This window comes from Coregonus lavaretus, assembly GCF_964263955.1.
Source record: "Coregonus lavaretus genome assembly, chromosome: 25".
NCBI classification, from domain to species: Eukaryota; Metazoa; Chordata; class Actinopteri; order Salmoniformes; family Salmonidae; genus Coregonus; species Coregonus lavaretus.
This window is the reverse complement of record NC_140012.1, coordinates 40,748,789-40,774,862: the sequence shown is the minus strand read 5'-3', so window position 1 is coordinate 40,774,862 and position 26,074 is coordinate 40,748,789. Positions and strand designations below refer to the sequence as shown.

General features: G+C 45.3%; 1 pseudogene across 1 annotated transcript in view; it reads right to left on the bottom strand.

Moving 5' to 3' along the window:
• The window catches only part of LOC311100916 (BAR/IMD domain-containing adapter protein 2-like), a 54,097-nt pseudogene that overhangs the window by 20,257 nt on the left and 7,766 nt on the right, over window positions 1-26,074 (bottom strand). The window contains exons 4-6 of the transcript in view: window positions 18,488-18,640; window positions 12,168-12,404; window positions 10,213-10,525 (exon numbers count right to left, since the gene is read on the bottom strand). The product of the transcript in view is annotated as a BAR/IMD domain-containing adapter protein 2-like (transcript). The remainder of the gene's footprint in view (window positions 1-10,212; window positions 10,526-12,167; window positions 12,405-18,487; window positions 18,641-26,074) is intronic.

Genomic DNA, 26,074 nt, shown 5'->3' with positions numbered 1-26,074 from the left:
CACTTTGAATATGCCAAATATTTTTTCTTGTGAAACAAACAACAAATAAGACAAAAAAACAGAAAACTTGAGCGTGCATAACTATTCACCCCCCCAAAGTCAATACTTTGTAGAGCCACCTTTTGCAGCAATTACAGCTGCAAGTCTCTTGGGGTATGTCTCTATAAGCTTGGCACATCTAGCCACTGGGATTTTTGCCCATTCTTCAAGGCAAAACCTACTCCAGCTCCTTCAAGTTGGATGGGTTCTGCTGGTGTACAGCAATCTTTAAGTTATACCACAGCACAGATTCTCAATTGGATTGAGGTCTGGGCTTTGACTAGGCCATTCCAAGACATTTAAATGTTTCCCCTTAAACCACTTGAGTGTTGCTTTAGCAATATGCTTAGGGTCATTGTCCTGCTGGAAGGTGAACCTCCGTCCCAGTTTCAAATCTCTGGAAGACTGAAACAGGTTTCCCTCAAGAATTTCCCTGTATTTAGCGCCAGCCATCATTCCTTCAATTCTGACCAGTTTCCCAGTCCCTGCCGATGAAAAACATCCCCACAGCATGATGCTGCCACCACCATACTTCACTGTGGGGATGGTGTTCTCAGGGTGATGAGAGGTGTTGGGTTTGCGCCAGACATAGCGTTTTCCTTGATGGCCAAAAAGCTAAATTTTAGTCCCATCTGACCAGAGTACCTTTTTCCATATGTTTGGGGAGTCTCCCACATGCCTTTTGGCGAACACCAAATGTGTTTGCTTATTTTTTTCTTTAAGCAATGGCTTTTTTCTGGCCACTCTTCCGTAAAGCCCAGCTCTTTGGAGTGTACGGCTTAAAGTGGTCCTATGGACAGATACTCCAATCTCTGCTGTGGAGCTTTGCAGCTCCTTCAGGGTCATCTTTGGTCTTTTGTTGCCTCTCTGATTAATGCCCTCCTTGCCTGGTCCGTGAGTTTTGGTGGGTGGCCCTCTCTTGGCAGGTTTGTTATGGTGCCATATTATTTCCATTTTTTTATAATGGATTTAATGGTGTTCCGTGGGATGTTCAAAGTTTCAGATATTTTTTTTAGAACCCAACCCTGATCTGTACTTCTCCACAACTTTGTCCCTGACCTGTTTTGAGAGGTCCTTGGTCTTCATGGTGCCGCTTGCTTGGTGGTGCCCCTTGCTTAGTGATGTTGCAGACTCTGAACAGGTGTATATATACTGAGATCATGTGACAGATCATGTGACACTTAGATTGCACACAGGTGGACTTTATTTAACTGAGGCCAAGGCTGCCCCCCCTCCTGGTTCGGGCAGGCTTCGGCGTTCATTGTCACCAGAGTACTAGCTAATGCCGATCCCATTCTCATCACTCCACTTGTCATGTCTTGTCAATCACACACACCTGGTGCTCATTCCCCTAATTAGTATGTGTATACAGTGAGGGAAACATTTTTGTACATTTGCCCACTGACAAATAAATTATCAGTCTATAATTTTAATGGTAGGTTTATTTGAACAGTGAGAGACAGAATAACAACAAAATCCTGAAAAACGCATGTCAAAAATTTTATAAATTGATTTGCATTTTAAATGAGGGAAATAAGTATTTGACCCCTCTGCAAAACATGACTTAGTACTTGGTGGCAAAACCCTTGTTGGCAATCACAGAGGTCAGACATTTCTTGTAGTTGGACACCAGGTTTGCACACATCTCAGGAGGGATTTTGTCCCACTCCTCTTTGCAGATCTTCTCCAAGTCATTATGGTTTCGAGGCTGACGTTTGGCAACTCGAACCTTCAGCTCCCTCCACATATTTTCTATGGGATTAAGGTCTGGAGACTGGCTAGGCCACTCCAGGACCTTAATGTGCTTCTTCTTGAGCCACTCCTTTGTTGCCTTGGCTGTGTGTTTTGGGTCATTGTCATGCTGGAATACCCATCCACGACCCATTTTCAATGCCCTGGCTGAGGGAAGGAGGTTCTCACCCAAGATTTGACGGTACATGGCCCCGTCCATCGTCACTTTGATGCGGTGAAGTTGTCCTGTCTCCTTAGCAGAAAAACACCCCCAAAGCATAATGTTTCCACCTCCATGTTTGACGGTGGGGATGGTGTTCTTGGGGTCATAGGCAGCATTCCTTCTCCTCCAAACACGAAGTTGCTTGGCGATGGTCTTGTAGCCCATTCCAGCCTTGTGTAGGTCTACAATCTCGTCCCTGACATCCTTGGCGAGCTCTTTGGTCTTGGCTATGGAGGAGAGTTTGGAATATGATTGATTGATTGCTTCTGTGGACAGGTGTCTTTTATACAGGTAACAAGCTGAGATTAGGAACACTGCCTTTAAGAGTGTGCTCCTAATCTCAGCTCGTTACCTGTATAAAAGACACCTGGGAGCCAGAAATCTTTCTGATTGAGAGGGGGTCAAATACTTATTTCCCTCATTAAAATGCAAATCAATTTATTACATTTTTGACGTGTTTTTCTTGATTTTTGTTGTTGTTATTCTTTCTCTCACTGTTCAAACCTACCATGTCTTTGTCAGTGGGCAAACGTACAAAATCAGTAGGGGATCAAATAATTTTTTCCCTCACTGTAAGTGTTCCCTCTGTTCCCCTTGTCTTTGTGAGTGATTGTTTGTTGTGAGAGTGTGTAGCTCGGTTGAGCTACTATTCACTGTATTTATGCCAAGGTGGATGTTTTCCCTTGTAATAGTTTCGTTTGACGCTTTGGGCGTTTGATTTATGTAAACGGAATAAACTCTGGACTTCGGTATTTTACCTCCTGCGCCTGACTCCTTCATTCACACCTCGTCACAGAATCACTCACCTGATCTGATATGGAGTCAGCAGGAGAAGACCGCATGCCTGGAGTTGTTGCAAGGGTCCAGGAACATTCCTCGATGTTGGCCAGCTTGGGGGAAGCGATGGATCGGGTTCTTCAGGTGGTACAACGCCTGGAGAGGAGAGGATCTGATCTATCGAGACCAGCTTGTCAACCGGATCCAGCCACCTACACCCCAGCCCCTGGAGGGATCCAGATATCCCGGCCACCGGCGTTTGACCGGACAGCAGCACGATGTAAGGGATTTCTACTCCAACTGGAGTTGTATTTCTCCAGCATCAGGCCGGCGCCCCGGGAGCGGGAGAAGGTATCCGTCCTCGTTTCCTGCCTTTGTGGGAGAGCCCTGGAGTGGGCCAACGCGTTGTGGAATGAGGGAGGTACTGCGTTGGAGGACAACGGGGAGTTTGCTCGCAACTTTCGGGCCGTTTTTGATCACCCGCCTGAGGGTCGAGAGGTGGGCGAACGACTGGTTCATCTGTGGCAGGGGACGAGGACCGCTCAGGACTATGCTCTGGAGTTCCGGACGCTGGCAGTGGGGTCCGGGTGGAACGAACAGGCCCTGATCTACCATTTCCGGTGGCACTTATGGGAGGAAGTCCGACGGGAGCTAGCCTGCCGGGATGCCATGATATCGTTCTCCCAACTGGTGGACATGGCCATCCGGCTGGACAATCTGCTAGCAGCCAGAGGACATCCTGGTAGGGGTCTGCCCATTCCCACTCCGGACGACTCTGACCCCGAGCAAATGGAGCTGGGGGGAGCCGCCGGTCGAGAGAGCGCAGGAGAACAGCGACAGTGCCACTCTGGTGGCACGAAGGGAGCATCCACCTCACGTCGCAGTCAACGTTCTTTTGTGCCTGGAGGCGGTAGGCAGGGTACTCACGCATCACCCCAGGTAACGAACACCCAAACGTGTTCAGAACCCTTTGTGGCGCACTGTACTTTATCTATCTCCTTTCCCGATCACTTGGTAGGTTCCCAGTGTAAGGCTGGTAGGTTCCCAGTGTAAGGCTGGTAGGTTCCCAGTGTAAGGCTGGTAGGTTCCCAGTGTAAGGCTGGTAGGTTCCCAGTGTAAGGCTGGTAGGTTCCCAGTGTAAGGCTGGTAGGTTTCCCAGTGTAAGGCTGGTAGGTTTCCCAGTGTAAGGCTGGTAGGTTCCCAGTGTAAGGCTGGTAGGTTCCCAGTGTAAGGCTGGTAGGTTCCCAGTGTAAGGCTGGTAGGTTCCCAGTGTAAGGCGCTGGTCGATTCAGGCGCAGCTTGGAATTCTATGGACAGGGCATTCTCACACCGTCAAGGCATTTCATTGGTTCCCCTAAACATTCCACTCCCCATCAGAGCACTTGATAGTCGACCATTAGGGTCCGGGTTGGTTAAGGAAGTTACGGTACCAGTCACCATGATTACGCAGGAGACGTAATCAAGATGGCGAAGTAGTGCAGTTCTGTTTTTGTCGTGTGTCTGTAAATAGCCTGTAAATACCCTGTTTTTTTGTATTTTTCGTACATATTTCCCTATCAGACTTTTCATCCTTCTACAAAATATACTTTCCTGCAACCCGCCTCACTCAATGTGGAACGGATTCTAGTATTGACTTACCTTTTATCTAGAATCTCCAGTTGAAACTAGCTAGTCAGCTAACTAGCTACTTGCTATTAGCCACAGTTAGCGGTATTTCACCCAGAACATTGGATTTCTTTTCTGCGGTATTAATTTAATCACTGGATATTAATCACCGGATATTCGGCCAGTCTGCACAGCGCGTTATCGACCCAGAACATATCAGTTTTTCTGCCGGAATCACTGAATCACTGGACCTTTAACTCCGGATTCATCGCTACCAGCTAGCTTCAACTAAATGGACGCTGTGGTCTGGCTAATCATCCTGAGCTAGGCCCATCTCCCGGCTATCTACCTCTCTGTCAACCGGACGGGACCACCTAGTGTTGACACGGAGCCCCGCCGATCCTACATGACTGGTCTGCCGACGAAATCGTCTGATGTGGTTACGACGACGTCGACCACGAAGATTCCATCTGCTAGCCCCGGCCCGCTAGCACACGCTAGCCGTGGCCTCTTACCTGCTAGTGCTTTAGCAGCCTCCGAACTATCCTATTGCTGTTCACCGGACCTTATGATAACTCAGCTATACAGCTGATGTCTGCTGGACTGTTCCTTTTTACGGTACTACATCCTGTTTATGTTTAGCCTCATCCCAAACATGGTTAGCTTATTGTTGTTTCGGTTATTTCTAATTGTACTATTTCACTGTAGATCCCCCAGCCCAGCTAAACCTGCCTTAGATAGCTCCTTTGTCCCACCCCCCATACACGCAGAGACCGACTCAATTGATGCCTCTAGTGATACTATCTCTTTCATTGTTACCCAACGCTTAGGTTTACCCCCACTTTACTCATATCCTTCCATATCCTTGTCTGTACATAATGCCCTGAATCTTTTCTACAACACCCGGAAATCTGCCCCCTTTATTCTATGTACCCAACGCACTAGAAGACCAGTTCTTAAAGCCTTTAGCCGTATCCTTATTCTAGTCCTCCTCTGTTCCTCTGGTGATGTAGAGGCTAACCCAGGCCCTGCAGCCCTCAGTATCACTCCTACTCCCCAGGCGCTATCATTTGCTGACTTCTGTAATCGCAAAAGTCTTGGTTCCTAAGTTTGAGTTATTCACTGCGTTAGCACACTCCGCCAACCCTGATGTTCTAGCAGTGTCTGAATCCTGGCTCAGGAAGGCCACCAAAAATTCTGAAATTTCCATCCCCAACTATAACATTTTCCGTCTAGATAGAACTGCCAAAGGTGGTGGAGTTGCAATCTACTGTAGAGATAGCCTGCAGAGCTCTTTCATACTATCCAGGTCTGTGCCCAAACAGTTTGAGCTTCTACTTCTAAAAATCCACCTTTCCAGAAATAAGTCTCTCACTGTTGCCGCTTGCTACAGACCCCCCTCAGCCCCCAGATGTGCCCTGGACACCATATGTGAATTGATTGCCCCCCATTTATCCTCAGAGTTCGTACTGCTTGGTGACCTAAATTGGGATATGCTTAATACCCCGGCCATCCTACAATCCAAACTAGATGCCCTCAACCTCACGCAAATTATCAACGAACCTACCAGATACAACCCTAAATCCATAAACATGGGTACCCTCATAGATATCATCCTGACTAACATACCCTCTAAATACATCTCAGCTGTCTTCAACCAGGATCTCAGCGATCACTGCCTTATTGCCTGCGTCCGTAACGGGTCCGCGGTCAAACGACCACCCCTCATCACTGTCAAACGCTCCCTAAAACACTTTAGCGAGCAGGCCTTCCTAATTGACCTGGCCCAGGTATCCTGGATGGATATAGATCTCATTCCGTCAGTAGAGGATGCCTGGTTGTTCCTTAAAAGTAATTTCCTCTCAATCTTAAATAAACATGCCCCATTCAAAAAATACAGAACTAAGAACCGATATAGCCCCTGGTTCTCCTCAGACTTGACTGCCCTTGACCAGCACAAAAACATCCTGTGGCGTACTGCATTAGCATCAAATAGCCCCCGCGATATGCAACTTTTCAGGGAAGTTAGGAACCAATATACACAAGCAGTCAGGAAAGCAAAGGCAAACTTTTTCAAACAGAAATTTGCATCCTGTAGCACTAACTCCAAAAAGTTTTGGGACACTGTAAAGTCCATGGAGAATAAGAGCACTTCCTCCCAGTTGCCCACTGCACTGAGGCTAGGAAACACTATCACCACCGATAAATCTACAATAATCGAGAATTTCAACAAGCATTTTGCTACAGCTGGCCATGCTTTCCATCTGGCTACCACTACCCCGGCCACCAACTCTGCACCCTCCGCTGAAACTTGCCCATGCCCCCCCCCCCGCTTCTCCTTCACACAAATTCAGACAGCTGACGTTTTGAAAGAGCTGCAAAATCTGGACCCCTACAAATCAGCTGGGCTAGACAATCTGGACCCTTTCTTTCTAAAACTAGCCGCCGAAATTGTCGCAACCCCTATTACTAGTCTGTTCAACCTCTCTTTCATAACGTCTGAGATCCCCAGAGATTGGAAAGCTGCCGCGGTCATCCCCCTCTTCAAAGGGGGTGACACTCTAGATCCAAACTGCTACAGACCTATATCCATCCTGCCCTGCCTTTCGAAAGTATTTGAAAGCCAAGTTAACAAACAGATCACCGACCATTTCGAATACCACCGTACCTTCTCCGCTATGCAATCCGGTTTCCGAGCTGGTCATGGGTGCACTTCAGCCACGCTCAAGGTCCTAAACGATATTATAACCGCGATTGATAATAGACAGTACTGTGCAGCCGTCTTCATCGACCTGGCCAAGGCTTTCGACTCTGTCAACCACCGCATTTTTATTGGCAGACTAAATAGCCTTGGTTTCTCAAATGACTGCCTCGCCTGGTTCACCAACTACTTCTCAGATAGAGTTCAGTGTGTCAAATCGGAGGGCCTGTTGTCTGGACCTATGGCAGTCTCTATGGGGGTGCCACAGGGTTCAATTCTTGGGCCGACACTTTTCTCCGTGTATATCAATGATGTCGCTCTTGCTGCTGGTGACTCTCAGATCCACCTCTACGCAGACGACACCATTTTGTATTCATCTGGCCCTTCATTGGACACTGTGTTAACAAACCTCCAAACGAGCTTCAATGCCATACAACACTCCTTCAGTAGCCTCCAACTGCTCTTAAACACTAGTAAAACTAAATGCATGCTTTTCAATCGAACGCTGCTGGCACCAGCCCACCCGACTAGAATCACCACTCTTGACGGGTCTGACCTAGAGTATGTGGACAACTACAAATACCTAGGTGTCTGGTTAGACTGTAAACTCTCCTTCCAGACTCACATAAAGAATCTCCAATCCAAAGTTAAATCTAGAATCGGCTTCCTATTTCGCAACAAAGCCTCCTTCACTCATGCTGCCAAACATGCCCTCGTAAAACTGACTATCCTACCGATCCTTGACTTCGGCGATGTCATTTACAAAATAGCCTCCAACACTCTACTCAGCAAATTGGATGTAGTCTATCACAGTGCCATCCGTTTTGTCTCCAAAGCCCCATACGCTACCCACCACTGTGACCTGTACGCTCTTGTTGGCTGGTCCTCACTACATGTTCGTCGTCAAACCCACTGGCTCCAGGCCATCTATAAATCACTGCTAGGCAAATCCCCGCCTTATCTTAGCTCATTGGTCACCATAGCAGCACCCACCCGTAGTCTGCGCTCCAGCAGGTATATCTCACTGGTCATTCCCAAAGCCAACACCTCCTTTGGCCGCCATTCCTTCCAGTTCTCTGCTGCCAATGACTGGAACGAATTGCAAAAATCTCTGAAGCTGGAGACTCTTATCTCCCTCACTAACTTTAAGCATCAGTTGTCAGAGCACCTTACCGATCACTGCACCTGTACACAGCCCATCTGAAATTAGCCCACCCAACTACCTCATCCCTATATTGTTATTTATTTTGCTCTTTTGCACCCAAGTATCTCTATTTGCACATAATCTCTTGCACATCTAGCATTCCAGTGTTAATACTATTGTAATTATTTTGCACTATAGCCTATTTATTGCCTTACCTCCATAACTTGCTACATTTGCACACACTGTATATATATTTTCTGTTGTATTTTTGACTTTATGTTTTTTTACCCCATATGTAACTCTGTGTTGTTTTTATCGCACAGCTTTGCTTTATCTTGGCCAGGTCGCAGTTGTAAATGAGAACTTGTTCTCAACTGGCTTACCTGGTTAAATAAAGGTAAAAAAATAAAAAATAAAAATAAAAAATAAAATGTTGCGCAGATCACCTTTATGATTATTGAGTCTCCTGCTTACCCTGTAGTCTTGGGTATCCCGTGGTTAGCCCTTCGACATCCGCCGAGGCTGCCCCCCCCCCCTGGTTCGGGCAGGCTTCGGCGTTTGTCGTCACCTTAGTACTAGCTACTGCCGATCCCATTCTCATCACTCCACTTGTCATGTCTTGTCAATCACACACACCTGGTGCTCATTCCCCGAGGCTGCATGTGTATAAGTGTTCCCTCTGTTCCCCTTGTCTTTGTGAGTGATTGTTTGTTGTGAGAGCGTGTAGCTCGGTTGAGCTACTAGTCACTGTGTTTATGCCAAGGTGGATGTTTTCCCTTGTAATAGTTTCGTTTGACTCTTTGGGCGTTTGATTTATATAAACGGAATAAACTCTGGACTTCTGTGTTTTACCTCCTGCGCCTGACTCCTTCATTCACACCTTGTCACATTCTGAAGGTAATTGGTTGCACCAGATCTTATTTAGGGGCTTCATAGCAAAGGGGGTGAATACATATGCAAGCACCACTTTTCCGATATTATTTTTTTCATTTCACTTCACCAATTTGGACTATTTTGTGTATGTCCATTACATGAAATCCAAAGAAAAATCAATTTAAATTACAGGTTGTAATGCAAAAAAATAGGAAAAACTGCAAGGCACTGTACATAGCACATTCAATATGGCAAGACAAAATCCAGAGAGAGAGAGAGCGATATATATGAAGAGAGTCAAATCACACCAAATCTAAGGTTGTGTTCATTGTGCTCCAAAGTGGAAGAAACCAGACAAGCAGGGAGTTACGAGGTTTCTAACTGTTTCTCTACAGTGTACTGTACATGAGCTTGACTAGATCTATAGGACTGATGACCAAACCTAGGGGTTGCCTTTAAATTTCAATCGTGCTGTACCGCAGAACTTCTGCGATACGGATTAAATCAAGTCCTAGGTCTTTAAGCAGATAACTAAGCCAAACCAAGTCACACAGGACCACCTGTATAGGGTACCTGCACTAAGTATAACATGCAGGACTAATGTGATATTATAACCCAACTCTCCGAAGTGACTTTAAATGCTTCCATTATCCTTAAAGCCTTGCCTCTGTCCTTCACCTAATGTGACTCTGTTTCTCCTTTTGAAACACTGTCCTCTTCCTCCCTCCTAATCCCACGTGCCCTGCTTTCATTGAGACTACAGTTCTTTAAGTGCAGGTGTACACGGTGATGGAAGGAGAGATACGGGCTAATATAAAGTAGATACAAGCCAATAGAGGGAACAAGGTCCTTGACAGCATGGAGTCAATGTTCAATTCTTAAAAAAGGTCACAATCAAGGAGTTCACTCTCCAAGGTCTCTGTGACAGAGGCTACATTCATAAAGTACACTAGTGACGTATTTTGTAATATTCTCACTTGACTACCGATATAGCGGAATACCATTGAGACCCCATAATGCATTGGCCTAGCTCCTGTACATGTGATTTGAGGGTCTCAAGATGCTTATGGAGCTCTGTTCTGCCCCCCCCCCCTCCTCCACTATCCTGGTCCTCCTTACCCATGGTGGCGTTGCTCTTGGCGGGGGCGTTCTTACGGACAGGCAGGGTGTTGGAGTAGACCTCGCTGCCCTGTCTGTGGGGCTGGGAGAGGTGCTGGGGTTGGGAGGAGGCCTGGGCCTGGGCCTGGGCCTGGGCCTGGGCCTGGGCCTGAGCTTGGGCCTGAGCTTGGGCCTGAGCTTGGGCCTGAGCCATCTTCCCTTCCATCCAGTGTTGGTAGTCCTCCCCTCCTCCCCCTCCGGCTCCTCCGTGGGCCCCTGTCGTTCCATTCACCATGGGCATCCCTCCATCTACTCCTCCTGGTCCCATTATACGCTGTAGAGAGGGAGGGAGGAAGGAAGGAAAGTAGGAAGGAAGTAAGGAATGAAGGGAGAAAGGGAGTGAATCATGTGTTAGTTAACATTCTTCCATCACAGAAAAGCATTACATAATGTGAATCCCATCACTACTAATGAGAGGGAGACTATGTTGTTGGAAATGGGCCATGTTGTGTTGATTAAAGGTAGACTCAGCGATATGATGATGCAGATGCAGGAAGTAAACAGCAAAGTGGGTCAATTTCTACAACAACTAAGAGCGTTAAAGCGCGAGGCTCAACTTCTCTGCTGTTTTGGTCCCGTGGCTACCGCATTGTAAAGGCGTGAAGCTGACCCGTGCACATACTGTGCGTGACTGTGAGAGTGAAGTCGTGCATCTCATTCATCGCAATATCTGCTGTGCTGCCAGTGGCAACGTCATTTAGCTTACTCTATCTTTAACTAAGAGATCAATCAACTTTAAAAACGGAACTACTAAGCAGCACCACTACACAGCCACAAATAATCCCAACCGCCAGTCTTCAATGTGACTGGACCGAAGTTATTGTTGAAAGACATTTCAATACACATCATCACAAAACAGAATGATTAAGGACAGTCAAGAGTTGCTTTGGGATCGGTGTGAAGATACTATCCACTTCAAAGTGTTTATACTCTGAGAATGTTACACAATACTAATAATACTACTACTAATAATAATAATCTCCTCTTCCTCCCTCCCTTTAAGGCAGCCCTTTTTTTTCACTAATTGGTCTTTTGACCAATCAGATCAGCTCTGAAAAAGATCTGATGTGAAAAGATACCAATTAGTGGGAAAAAATATCAGAATCTGGCTGCCTGTGTAAACACAGCCTTAGAGGCTTCCTCACAGATATTACTGTATTTCACACACATGAGCGCACGCACGCACACACACACACACACACACACACACACACACACACACACACACTCACACACACACACACACGCACACACACGCACGCACGCACCACTACGAACAACAACACAGCAGAGTGGAAGCAGGGTGTGAAACAACCAACAGCCCAACAGACCCAAGGAATCTGTTTCTGTTCCTTCCTACAGGCATTTTCTATTAGCATGCAGCACTAACGACTTCATTTGCATCAACAAGTGTGTGTGTGTGTGTGTGTTTGCGTGTTTGTGTTGAGGCATCAGGGAGGGGTTCTGAGGGCTTCTGTGTTCTAAAAGGAGAGGCTCCAAGAGATTCCATAATGGAATTCCAACATCCTGAGGCATCGCTAGGCAACCCTGGGGCATTGCTAGGCAACAGACTAGCTGGTGGTGTTTATTAAGGAACGTCGTTAGAGCCGCAGCCCACAAACCTGCTGCTGGCCCCAACACTCAAGAGTACTCCCTCAAACACCAAGGCAACACACACACAGCGCTTCAAAGCTTCATAATCCAAAACACAATTAGTGATGATAAGCAAAAATGGATGCCTGCAGCACCCAATTAGCTGAATGTTTCTCCAATAGTGCTGAAAAACCATAGCAACTCTATACCTCACCATTGGGTCATATTGTAGTAATAGATGTGTACTATCATAGTAATAACACAGTGCTATCACAGTGCTATCACAGCAATATCATAGTAATACCACAGTAACGGTGACCCACCTGTTGGCCCATGAGGGCGGCCAGCTCGGGGGGTACAGGCAGGGGTTTGGCGCCGGGAATGGGGTCAGAGATGAGCAGGTTGCCCTTGGAACCATGGTGGGTGCGGGAGCCCGTCCCCAGGGTACCCCCTGTAGAGGTCATCTGCTGGGCCAGGAGCATGGCACGGTCAGGCAGCTTGGTAGGGTCAGCACACGCCTGCTGCCATGCTGGGATCTTCTGGGCTAGCAGGTCCTTACCCTGGAGAAGACAGGTAAATAAACAGAGTGGTGAGACACTGTGTGGTGGGGGGGTTTGAATACTGAGATTTTCTGGTGAGAGAAGAGTGAAGAGTGAGTAACAAGGTGTTCCTTTGAATCTGGTCAAACGTTAAGTGTATTTATACCTAAGGTGACATTACAGAAGAGTATAGGGTTATAAAGTTCAGGAGAAACTGCAAACGACATTATCTGAGGTAGTTGAGTCAGCCTAGGCGGGAGAGCATGGGCTCCTGGAAAGCAGGTGTCAGTGTGTGGGATCTCCAGCTCAAGTATCACATCTGAGAGAGAGAGCGAGAGAGCAAATACCTGACCACTGTGACTGACCCAAAATTAAGGAAAGCTTTGACTATGTACAGACTCAGTGAGCATAGCCTTGCTATTGAGAGAGGCTGCTGTAGGCAGACCTGGCTCTCAAGAGAAGACAGGCTATGTGCACACTGCCCACAAAATGAGTTGGAAACTGAGCTGACCATATACAGTTGAAGTCGGAAGTTTACATACACCTGTCTTAGGTCAGTTAGGATCACCACTTTATTTTAAGAATGTGAAATGTCAGAATAATAGTAGAGATAATGATTTATTTCAGCTTTTATTTATTTATTTCATCACATTGCCAGTGGGTCAGAAGTTTACGTACACTCAATTAGTATTTGGTAGCATTGCCTTTAAATTGTTTAACTTGGGTCAAATGTTTCGGGTAGCCTTCCACAAGCTTCCCACAATAAGTTGGGTGAATTTTGGCCCATTCCTCCTGACAGAGATGATGTAACTGAGTCAGGTTTGTAGGCCTCCTTGCTCGCACATGCTTTTTCAGTTCTGCCCACACATTTTCTATAGAATTGAAGTCAGGGCTTTGTGATGGCCAGTCCAATACCTTGACTTTGTTGTCCTTAAGCCATTTTGCCACAACTTTGGAAGTGTGCTTGGGGTCACTGTCCATTTGGAAGACCCATTTGCGACCAAGCTTTAACTTCCTGACTGATGTCTTGAGATGTTGCTTCAATATATCCACATAATTTTCCTTCCTCATGATGCCATCTATGTTGTAAAGTGCACCAGTCCCTCCTGCAGCAAAGCACCCCCACCACAGCATGATGCTGCCACCGCCGTGCTTCACGGTTGGGATGGTGTTCTTCGGCTTGCAAGCTGCCCCCTTTTTCCTCCAAACATAACGATGGTCATTATGGCCAAACAGTTCTATTTTTGTTTCATCAGACCAGAGGACATTTCTCCAAAAAGTATGATCTTTGTCCCCATGTGCAGCTGCAAACCGTAGTCTGGCTTTTTTATGGCGTTTTTGGAGCAGTGGCTTCTTCCTTGCTGAGCGGCCTTTCAGGTTATGTCGATATAGGACTCGTTTTACTGTGGATATAGATACCTGTTTCCTCCAGCATCTTCACAAGGTCCTTTGCTGTTGTTCTGGGATTGATTTGCACTTTTCACACCAAAGTACGTTCATCTCTAGGAGACAGACCACGTCTCCTTCCTGAGCGGTATGATGGCTGCGTGGTCCCATGGTGTTTATACTTGCGTACTATTGTTTGTACAGATGAACGTGGTAGGTTCAGGCATTTGGAAATTGCTCCCAAGGATGAACCAGACTTGTGGAGGTCTACAATTTTTTTTCTGAGGTCTTGGCTGATTTCTTTTGATTTTCCCATGATGTCAAGCAAAGAAGCACTGAGTTTGAAGGTAGGCCTTGAAATACATCCACAGGTACATTTACATTTTACATTTTAGTCATTTAGCAGACGCTCTTATCCAGAGCGACTTACATGAGCAATTAGGGTTAAGTGCCTTGCTTAAGGGCACATCGACAGATTTTTCACCTAGTCGGCTCAGGGATTAGAACCAGCGACCTTTCGGTTACTGGCACAACACTCTTACCCACTAAGCCACCTGCGTACACCTCCAATTGACTCAAATTATGTCAATTCGCCTATCAGAAGCTTTTAAAGCCATGACATCATTTTCTGGAATTTTCAAAGCTGTTTAAAGGCACAGTCAACTTAGTGTATGTAAACTTCTGACCCACTGGAATTGTTATTCCGTGAATTATATGTGAAATAATCTGTCTGTAAACAATTGTTGGAAAAATTACTTGTGTCATGCATAAAGTAGATGTCCTAACTGAATTGCCAAAACTATATTTTGTTAACAAGAAATTTGTGGAGTGGTTGAATAAAGAGTTTTAATGAATCCAACCTAAGTGTATGTAAACTTCCGACTTCAACTGTATATTAGAGACACATATTTCCCTCAGATTACACAGACCCACAAATAAATCCAATTTTGATCAACTCATATATTATGTGAAATACCACAGTGTGCCATCACAGCAGCAAGATGTGTGACCTGTTGCCACAAGAAAAGGGCAACCAGTGAAGAACAAACACCATTCTATATACAACCCATATGTATATTTACTTATTTTCCCTTTTGTACTTTTGTGAGTGTAATGTTACTGTTCATTTTATATTGTTTATTTCACCTTCACCAAGCCAATAAAACCTTTTGAATTGAAAGCGAGAGTGAGAGCTTCACCTCTCTGCCATAGCACCAAACTAAAACATCCTTCTCTCTCAGCTCTGACAGCTCTTCTCGGTGTTGGCCTGGGGAGCTGAAGCAGCCTCATTACCAGTCTAGCAGCCATTTCGTCTCAAATCTGTCCACCAGCAGCCTCCCTCCCAGGATTATAGCACTCAAGGCAGAGGGGCGGCTGCCCCGCGACATCATCTGTAGAACTCAAAAGGGTTCTACTTTGAACCAAAAGGATCTCCTGAGTGGCGCAGTGGTCTAAGGCACTGCATCGCAGTGCTAGCTGTGCCACTAGAGATCCTGGTTCGAATCCAGGCTCTGTCGTAGCCGGCCGCAACCGGGAGACCAATGGGGCGGCGCACAATTGGCCCAGCGTCGTCCAGGGTAGGGGAGGGAATGGCCGGCAGGGAGGTAGCTCAGTTGGTAGAGCATGGTGTTTGCAACGCCAGGGTTGTGGGTTCGATTCCCACGGGGGGCCAGTATGAAAAAATTAAATAATGTATGCACTAACTGTAAGTCGCTCTGGATAAGAGCGTCTGCTAAATGACGTAAATGTAAAATGTAAATGTAATTCTACCTGAAAAAGGGTTCTTCAAAAGGGTTCTCCTATGGGAACAGCGGAAGAACCATTTAGGTTTTAGATAGCACCTTGAGTGTGCCCATTGACACCAAATAAGTTTGACTGTCAGACATTATTTATCGAAGTGACATATCCTTCCATCTACAGTATGTTCCTCTTGGTCTCTGTACATAGCCTACTTAAAGCTATGTTTCTCTCCATGTTTTCTTCCACCTTATTGCTTTCTGTGTAGCAGTCAGAGTGTTCCTCCCTGGTCTCTCTCCGTTGGTGGGCTGGGAAGCGGTGCCAGGAGGGGACTAAGCTCCCAGGTGGTAGCATCTGCTAGGTATATGTAGTGTGTGTCGTGTTGGTGGAAGTGTGACCTCTGGAGCTCCATGCCAGAGAGATGATCAACTCCAACGGTCTGCTTCTTCATCTTATTTCACTGTATTCCTGTTCCTCTACTCCTGCTCTGTCACCACAGGACAATTCCTGCTACCTTAATTATGTGTGTTGTATACACGGAGGGCACCACTATTCTGTACTGTGTTGGAGTGTTCTACAGTGTGGGGGAGGGAGGGAGGGAGAGAGAGAGGGTCCTCTCTTGCCCACCTCTTCAATATGTACTCTCGTTCTGTCTATGTCTCTCTACAATCTCTTGTTCTCCATATTTCCCCTCACACAGAATATTCACTGCCTCTTTCGAAATTGCTTCGAAACACAAATTCTCTCCCCTTTCTCTATTACTCTCCTCTTTCTCTATTACTCTCCTCTTTCTCTATTCCTCTCTCTCCTCTTTCTCTATTCCTCTCTTCTCCTTCTCTTTCTCTATTCCTCTCTCTCCTTCTCTTTCTCTATTCCTCTCTCTCCTTCTCTTTCTCTATTCCTCTCTCTCTCCTTCTCTTTCTCTATTCCTCTCTCTCTCCTTCTCTTTCTCTATTCCGCTCTCCCCTTCTCTTTCTCTGTTCCTCTCTCTCTCCTTCTCTTTCTCTATTCCTCTCTCTCCTTCTCTTTCCCTGTTCCTCTGTCTCCTTCTCTGTTCCTCTCTCTCTCCTTCTCTTTCTCTATTCCTCTCTCTCTCCTTCTCTTTCTCTGTTCCTCTCTCTCCTTCTCTTTCTCTGTTCCTCTCTCTCTCTCCTTCTCTTTCTCTATTCTGCTCTCCCCTTCTCTTTCTCTGTTCCTCTCTCTCTCCTTCTCTTTCTATATTCCTCTCTCTCTCCTTCTCTTTCTCTGTTCCTCTCTCTCCTTCTCTTTCTCTATTCCGCTCTCCCCTTCTCTTTCTCTGTTCCTCTGTCTCCTTCTCTTTCTCTGTTCCTCTGTCTCCTTCTCTTTCTCTATTCCTCTCTCTCTCCTTCTCTTTCTGTTCCTCTCTCTCTCCTTCTCTTTCTCTATTCCTCTCTCTCCCCTTCTCTTTCTCTGTTCCTCTCTCTCTCCTTCTCTTTCTCTGTTCCTCTCTCTCTCCTCTTTATCTCTTCCTCTCTCTCTCCTTCTTTATCTCTTCCTCTCTCTCTCCTTCTTTCTCTGTTCCTCTCTCTCTCCTTCTTTCTCTGTTCATCTCTCCTTCTCTTTCTCTGTTCCTCTCTCTTTCTCTCCTTCTCTTTCTCTGTTCCTCTCTCTCCCCTTCTCTTTCTCTATTCCTCTCTCTCCCCTTCTCTTTCTCTGTTCCTCTCTCTCTCCTTCTCTTTCTCTGTTCCTCTCTCTCTCCTCTTTATCTCTTCCTCTCTCTCTCCTTCTTTCTCTGTTCCTCTCTCTCTCCTCTTTCTCTGTACCTCTCTCTCCTTCTTTCTCTGTTCCTCTGTCTCCTTCTCTTTCTCTGTTCCTCTCTCTCTCCTTCTCTTTCTCTGTTCCTCTCTCTCCTTTTTTCTCTGTTCCTCTCTCTCTCCTTCTTTCTCTGTTCCTCTCTCTCTCCTCTTTCTCTGTACCTCTCTCTCTCCTTCTCTTTCTCTGTTCCTCTTTCTCTCCTTCTCTTTCTCTGTTCCTCTTTGTCTCCTTATCTTTCTCTATTCCTCTCTCTCTCCTTCTCTTTCTCTATTCCTCTCTCTCTCCTTCTCTTTCTCTGTCAGCACATCAGTATTGTCTATAGACAGTCAGCCCACACATTCTCCCCCTGGTAATTCACATCAGCACTAAGTGTACTTGTGGAAGTGGGACACTCTGTTCACACTCTTCCCTTCCTATCCTTTTGTCCCTCCTCCTCTTCACCTCTTTTCCTCCCACTGCTCAGTCTCTCAGCCTTGCTCCAAGGCTTGAGATAAACAAAGCAGAAAGGGAACTCCCACTTAACCAGGACTTGGACTATGAAATCTCCTGAATAAAGAGACTATGTGGCTGCATTGATGTGTGAGAGCGACCGTGGCATGATTGGCAGTCTTTAAGCAAAGCCACTGGACGCAATGGCTAAAGCCAGACTAAACAAGTAAATGAATCGTCCCAAAATGAGAAGTTAACAGTTTGTGGTGACAGAAACTGTTGACCTGTTTAGAGTTGTACAATTTTCCCCCAGAAATCCCAGTTGGATGATTCCTGGAATAAAAATGGGATAAGCTGTGAGGGAAGCTTCCAACCTAGAATTCTTCATTTGGAAGTTTTGGGAAAGTGACCAGAATATTGCAACCCTAGACCTGTTGGTGGGGGTGAAAGTGCCTGTATTACCTTGTAGTGGTAGACCCCACTGTTTTAACCCTCAATAGCTAAAGCAGTGGATGTTAATGCCTGAACTTAACCCTAACCTTCATTCAGAGTTAATGCCTAAACTGAACAAACACTTTGAAATGTAATGTTTGGAACAACTTCGAAATGTAACATTTGAGAAACAAGGATGAATGTCTAATTCTGACATCAGACTGTGAGCTAGTTGGTTTTAACCCTCAATAGGCTAAAGCAGTGGATGAACTGCAAAGAGAAAATAAGTTAACAGTTTTGGGTAACAGAAACCTGCAGATAAAAATCTGAGTCCGACATCTCACCTTGCTATGGAAGGAGCTGCTGTTCTTGGCCACGGCACACTGTCTGTCCACCAGGAAACAGTACCTCCTCCTCTCCTCTGACAGCGCACTCTTGTAGCCCTCTGCTGTGTACTGGTCCAGGTCACTCTGCTTGCTGCCAATGGCCTCAACATACTGAGGAGAGGGAGGAGCAGGGGGGACGGGGCGAGGAGAGGGAGGAGCAGGGGGGGGCGGGACGAGGAGAGGGAGGAGCAGGGGGGCGGGGCGAGTAAGAGGGAGGAGCAGGGGGGGCGGGACAAGGAGAGGGAGGAGCAGGGGGGCGGGGCGAGGAGAGGGAGGAGCAGGGGGGCGGGGCGAGGAGAGGAAGGAGCAGGGGGGCGGGGTGAGTAAGAGGGAGGAGCAGGGGGTGGGGCGGGGTGAGGAAGAGGGTGGAGCAGGGGGGCGGGGTGAGGAAGAGGGTGGAGCAGGGGGGCGGGGCGAGGAAGAGGGAGGAGTAGGTGGACAGGGAGAAGACATAAGGTACAGTAGGATGTAGTTGTCCCCTAGACTCTAGAAACTAATCTAAGGTCAGTTATGTATGTATGTATGTATGTATACATTTATACACAGCTGTGGGAAAAAATTAAGAGACCACTGCAAAATTATCAGTTTCTCTGGTTTTACTATTTATAGGTATGTGTTTGGGTAAAAATAACATTTTTGTTTTATTCTATAAACTACTGACAACATTTATCCCAAATTCCAAATAAAAATATTGTCATTTAGAGCATTTATTTGTAGAAAATGACAACTGGTCAAAATAACAAAAAAGATGCAGTGTTGTCAGACCTCGAGTAAGGCAAAACAAATAAGTTCATGTTCATTTTAAAAACAACACAATAGTAATGTTTTAACTTAGGAAGAGTTCAGAAATCAATATTTGGTGTAATAACCCTGATTTTTAAATCACAGCTTTCATGCGTCTTGGCATGCTCTCCACCAGTCTTTCACATTGATGTTGGGTGACTTTATGCCACTCCTGGCGCAAAAATTCAAGCAGCTCGGCTTTGTTTGATGGCTTGTGACCATCCATCTTCCTCTTGATCACATTCCAGAAGTTTTCAATGGGGTTCAGGTCTGGAGATTGGGCTGGCCATGACTGGGTCTTGATCTGGTGGTCCTCCATCCACACCTTGATTGACCTGGCTGTGTGGCATGGCGCATTGTCCTGCTGGAAAAACCAATCCTCAGAGTTGTGGAACAATGTCAGAGCAAATGGAAGCAAGTTTTCTTCCAGGACAACCTTGTACGTGGCTTGATTCATGCGTCCTTCACAAAGACAAATCTGCCAGATTCCAGCCTTGCTGAAGCACCCCCAGATCATCACCGATCCTCCACCAAATTTCACAGTGGGTGCGAGACACTGTGGATTTTAGGCCTCTCCAGGTCTCCGTCTAACCATTAGACGACCAGGTGTTGGGCAAAGCTGAAAATTGGACTCATCAGAGAAGATGACCTTACTCCAGTCCTCTACGGTCCAATCCTTATGGTATTTTTCAAACCTCAGCCTGGCTCTTCTTAGCTTCTCATTGATGACTGGCTTTTTTCTAGCTTTGCACGACTTCAGCCCTGCCCCTAGGAGCCTGTTTCGAACCGTCCTCGCCGTGCACTTCACCCCAGCTGCTGTTTGCCATTCTTTTTGTAGGTCACTTGATATCATCCTTCGGTTGTTGAGTGACATTCAAATGAGTTGGCGGTCATCCCGGTCAGTAGAGAGTCGTTTTCGCCCTCTGCCGGTCTGTAGCTTTGTTGTCCCCAATGTCTGCTGCTTGAACTTGTTCTTATGAACCGCCGTCTTTGAAATTTTAAGGATGGAAGCAACCTGACGCTCACTGTATCCCTCTGCCAGTAAAGCCAGAATTGAACCCTTCTTTTCCTCACTCAAAACTTTCCTTTTCAACTCTTTTGGCATGGTCAATAGTTATATTTTGATTAATATTACTTTTGAGGTACTATTAGCACTGTTTTTGCCATCCAGCTGGTCCTATTGCAAGAGGATAGTGATGACCACAGCAGTGGTTTTTATGCTTTTCCTCATTAAATAAGATTTGGTTCATGTGATCACCTAATCAGTACCTAATTCAGTAGAATGAGGTGTGCCTGTGTTGGAATTCAACAGACACTGGAATGGAATGGCTGTCACACATGTAGAGATGCTGATTTAAGAAAAATGTGCAGTGGTCTCTTAATTCTTTCCACAGCTGTATATATGTATGTATGCGTGTGTGTGTGTGTGTGTGTGTGTGTGTGTGTGTGTGTGTGTGTGTGTGTGAGAGCCAATGGTTAAGGTTGTTTTCTACTAATCTGATTATAGATCTGTAGTTAGGTGCATGAAGTAAAGCCAATAACAACCATGAAGTACAGCCAACAACAACCATGAAGTACAGCCAACAACAACCATGAAGTACAGCCAACAACAACCTGAACATTTACATTTAGCTGCAGGAGTTCTGCAGGAGTTCTGCGGGGGGTCCTAAATATACTTTCATATTGAGTAGCACTAGAATAAGGTGACAGCAGTTAAATCAGTGGGACAAATCTGTACATAGAATAACATCAAACACTCTCCTACATTCTGACTCACACTGATACACAGCATACATTGAGTAGTAAACAATGGATCACTAATTCCCTGCCTTATTAAAACAAAATGGCCGATATAAGCAGAGTTAAAGTAGGATTAGTCGCTAATGACGTCGATGACACATACAGAGATCAGCCTAAGACGAGGACAATTGAGTTCATCCTTTGTTACCGTAGAGATACTAGACAGGTCATGAAAACTGTCCTCCACACAACAGTCGTCAACATCTAGACAAAGGCATACACACAAATCCTTGTTGAATACAAAAATATTCCACAAAAACAGACTTGTGAGGCTTGACCCTCTAAGCTCACATTAGGGAGACACAAACACATAATTCACATACACACACACACACACACACACACGGAAATGTCAGCCCCATTACAAAACTCATTAAAGCAATGCAAGCAGATGTTTACTGCAAATACTCAGCTTCCCATTTACCACTCCACACGCTGCTACCCTGGAGCTTTAATTTCCCCCGCCTTCCCTCCCTCAGAAATGATAAAGGACAGTCAGAGATGCTGTGTGAAGATACTATCCACTTCAAGGTGTTTCTTCTCTGAGATTGTTACACAATAGGATCCTCACCTCTCCCCCCCCCTCCCTCACCATAGTTGAGCCATCAGATGACACCACTACACAGTGTGACTGTGGCCTCTGCTTTCTGTAACGAGCCTAATGACTCGGATGACTAAGAAGAGGACCATTGATCTCTTCTCTTTCCTCTGATTACAGAAAGGAAAGAGAGAAGACTAAAACACTTGAGGAACTTTATTAGTCATCAATGATGGAACTGTAGGATTCAAATGACTAGTGTTGTTTTCAAAGTAAAAGCCTGTGATTACACCCTACCCTCAGCTACAGTACCTTTACTGAGACATCAAGCAATTAGTTTCCATTTCAGGCACTCTGTCTGCTTCTTCCTCCAAGCCATAAGACCGCTAAATAGTTAGTTAAATAGTTAGTCAATAGCTACCCGGATGATCTGCATTGATCCTTTTTGCACTAACTCTTTTGATTCATCAAATACGCTGCTGTTACTGTTTATTATCTATCCTGTTGCCAAGTCACTTTATCCCTACCTACTGTATATGTGCATATCTACCTCAATGACCTCGTACCTCTGCAGATCGACACGGTACCGGTACATCGTTTATATAGCCAAGTCATCGCTACTCATTGTGGATTTATTCCTGGTGTTATAATTTTTCCTGTTATTTCTCTGTTTTCTCTGCATTGTTGGGAAGGGCCCGTGAGTAAGCATTTCACTGTTAGTCTACACCTGTTGTTTACGAAGCATGTGACAAATCAAATGTGATTTGATACGTTGCTGCTGTGTGATGTACGCCACCTTTCAAAAGTTTGGGGTCACTTAGAAATGTCCTTGTTTTTGAAAGAAAAGCAATTTTTTTGTCCATTAAAATAACATCTAATTGATCAGAAATACAGTGTAGACATTGTTAATGTTGTAAATGGCTATTGTTGCTGGAAACAGCTGATTTTTTATGGAATATCTACATAGGCCCATTATCAGCAACCATCAGTCCTGTGTTCCAATGGCACGTTGTGTTTGCTAATCCAAGTTTATCATTTTTAAAAGGCTAATTGATCATTAGAAAACCCTTTTGCAATTATGTTAGCACAGCTGAAAACTGTTGTGCTGATTAAAGAAGCAATAAAACTGGCCTTCTTGAGACTAGTTGAGTATCTGGAGCATCAGCAATTGTGCGTTCGATTACAGGCTCAAAATGTCCAGAAACAAATAACTTTCTTCTGAAACTCGTCAGTCAATTATTGTTCTGTGAAATTAAGGCTATTCTATGCGAGAAATTGCCAAGAAACAGAAAGTCTCGTACAACGCTGTGTACTACTCCCTTCACAGAACAGCGCAAACTGGCTCTAACCAGAATAGAAAGAGGAGTGGGAGGCCCCGGTGCACAACTGAGCAAGAGGACAAATACATTATTGTGTCTAGTTTGAGAAACAGGCGCCTCACAGGTCCTCAACTGGCAGCTTCATTAAATAGTACCCGCAAAACACCAGTCTCAACGTCAACAGTGAAGAGGAGACTCGGGGATGCAGACCTTCTAGGCAGAGTTGCAAAGAAAAAGCCATATCTCAGACTGGCCAATAAAAATAAAAGATTAAGATGGGCAGTCTGAGATATTGCTATTTCTTTGCAACTCTGCCTAGAAGGTCAGCATCCCGGAGTTGCCTCTTCACTGTTGACGTTGAGACTGGTGTTTTGCGGGTACTATTTAATGAAGCTGCCAGTTGAGGACACAGCGTTGGAAGAGATCTTCAGTCTCTTGGCAATTTCTCGCATAGAATAGCCTTCATTCCTCAGAACAAGATTAGACTGACGAGTTTCAGAAGAAAGTTATTTGTTTCTGGCCATTTTGAGCCTGTAATTGAATCCACAATTGCTGATGCTCCAGATACTCAACTAGTCTCAAGAAGGCCAGATTATTGTTTCTTTAAATCAGCACAACAGTTTTCAGCTGTGCTAACATAATTGCAAAATGGTTTTCTAATGATCAATTAGCCTTTTAAAATGATAAACAACGTGTCATTGGAACACAGGACTGATGGTTGCTGATAATGGGCCTCTGTACGCCTATGTAGATATTCCATTTTAAAAAATCAGTAGTTTCCAGCAACAATAGCCATTTACAACATTAACAATGTCTACACTGTATTTCTGATCAATTTGATGTTATTTTAAAATGGACAAAAAAATTGCTTTTCTTTCGAAAACAAGGACATTTCTAAGTGACCCCAAACTTTTGAACGGTAGTGTATGTGGACAACTGCTCGTCAAACATCTCATTCCAAAATCATGGTCATTAATATGGAGTTGGTCCCCCCTTTGCTGCTATAACAGCCTCCACTCTTCTGGGAAGGCTTTCCACTAGATGTTGGAACATTGCTGCGGGGAACTTGCTTCCATTCAGCCAAAAGAGCATTAGTGAGGTCGGGCACGGATGTTGGGCGATTAGGCCTGGCTCGCAGTCGGCATTCCAATTCATCCCAAAGGTCTTCGATGGGGTTGAGGTCAGGGCTCTGTGTAGGCCAGTCAAGTTCTTCCACACAGATCTCGACAAACCATTTCTGTATGGACCTCACTTTGTGCATGGGGGCATTGTCATGCTGAAACAGGAAAGGGCCTTCCCAAAACTGCATGGTGATCTTAGGCTTGTGTGCGGCTGATCGGCAGTGGAAACCCATTTCATGAAGCTTGCGACGAACGGTTGCTTCCAGAGGCAGTTTGGAACTCGGTAGTGAGTGCTGCAACCGAGGACAGATGATTTTTACACGCTACGGGCTTCAGCACTCTGCGGTCCCGTTCTGTGAGCTTGAGTGGCCTACCACTTCGCGGCTAAGCCGTTGTTGCGCCTAGACGTTTCCACTTCACAATAACAGCACTTACAGTTGACCGGGGCAGCTCTAGCAGGGCCAAACTTTGACAAAATTACTTGTTAGAAAGGTGCCATCCTATGACAATGCCACATGGAAAGTCACTGAGCTCTTCAGTAAGGCCATTCTACTGCCAATGCTTGTCTATGGAGATTGCATGGCTGTGTGCTCGATTTTATACACCTGTCAGCAACGGGTGTGGCTGAAATAGTAGAATCCACTAATTTGATGGGTTATCCACATACTTTTGTATATATATACAGTGAGGGAAAAAAGTATTTGATCCCCTGCTGATTTTGTATGTTTGCCCACTGACAAAGACATGATCAGTCTATAATTTTATTGGTAGGTTTATTTGAACAGTGAGAGACAGAATAACAACAACAAAATCCAGAAAAACGCATGTCAAAAATGTTATAAATTGATTTGCATTTTAAAATGAGGGAAATAAGTATTTGACCCCTCTGCAAAACATGACTTAGTACTTGGTGGCAAAACCCGTGTTGGCAATCACAGAGGTCTTAGATTAGATGCTGAAACAGTACAGGCCTTAGATTAGATGCTGAACAGTACAGGCCTTAGATTAGATGATGAACAGTACAGGTCTTAGATTAGATGCTGAACAGTGCAGGCCTTAGATTAGATGCTGAACAGTACAGGCCTTAGATTAGAGGCTGAACAGTACAGGTCTTAGATTAGATGCTGAACAGTGCAGGCCTTAGATTAGATGCTGAACAGTACAGGCCTTAGATTAGATACTGAACAGTACAGGCCTTAGATTAGATGCTGAACAGTACAGGCCTTAGATTAGATGCTGAACAGTACAGGCCTTAGATTAGATGCTGAACAGTATAGGTCTTAGATTAGATGCTGAACAGTACAGGCCTTAGATTAGATGCTGAACAGTACAGGTCTTAGATTAGATGCTGAAACAGTACAGGCCTTAGATTAGATGCTGAACAGTATAGGTCTTAGATTAGATGCTGAACAGTACAGGCCTTAGATTAGATGCTGAACAGTACAGGTCTTAGATTAGATGCTGAACAGTACAGGCCTTAGATTAGATGCTGAACAGTACAGGCCTTAGATTAGATGCTTGATATAGACCTAGAGTACATTAAAGTACATTCATTTACATGTTCTCTGCTCACTGTGCAGTGTGTGATGACAGCATTTCAGTGTTTAGCTCCCAAGTATGGACTAAATGTTATGTAATGTCATCTGAATAATTACTGTTAATGCATCTGGCATTTGGTAATGTCTCCATCTTGTGATCTCTCTCTCAGTAAAGTACAATCTAATGGTCCTCTCATGCTCTTTCTCAGCTGTCAATCAAACCAGGTCCCGCCCACACAGCCTGGGGATGACTCAATTGTATTTCCTTAATTCCTCGCGTCCAGCCTCGCCTCCTTCACAAAACGCATTGGAGGTTCCTATGCTCTGACCATCTCCTGGAGTCTTACTGTAGCCAGAAGTCTTAGCGGTGGGGGAACAGGGGATCACTGGTGCTGACAGGAAGCAGATTCAGCAGTAAGAAAGGAAAGGTTGAAGGGGTGGGACTC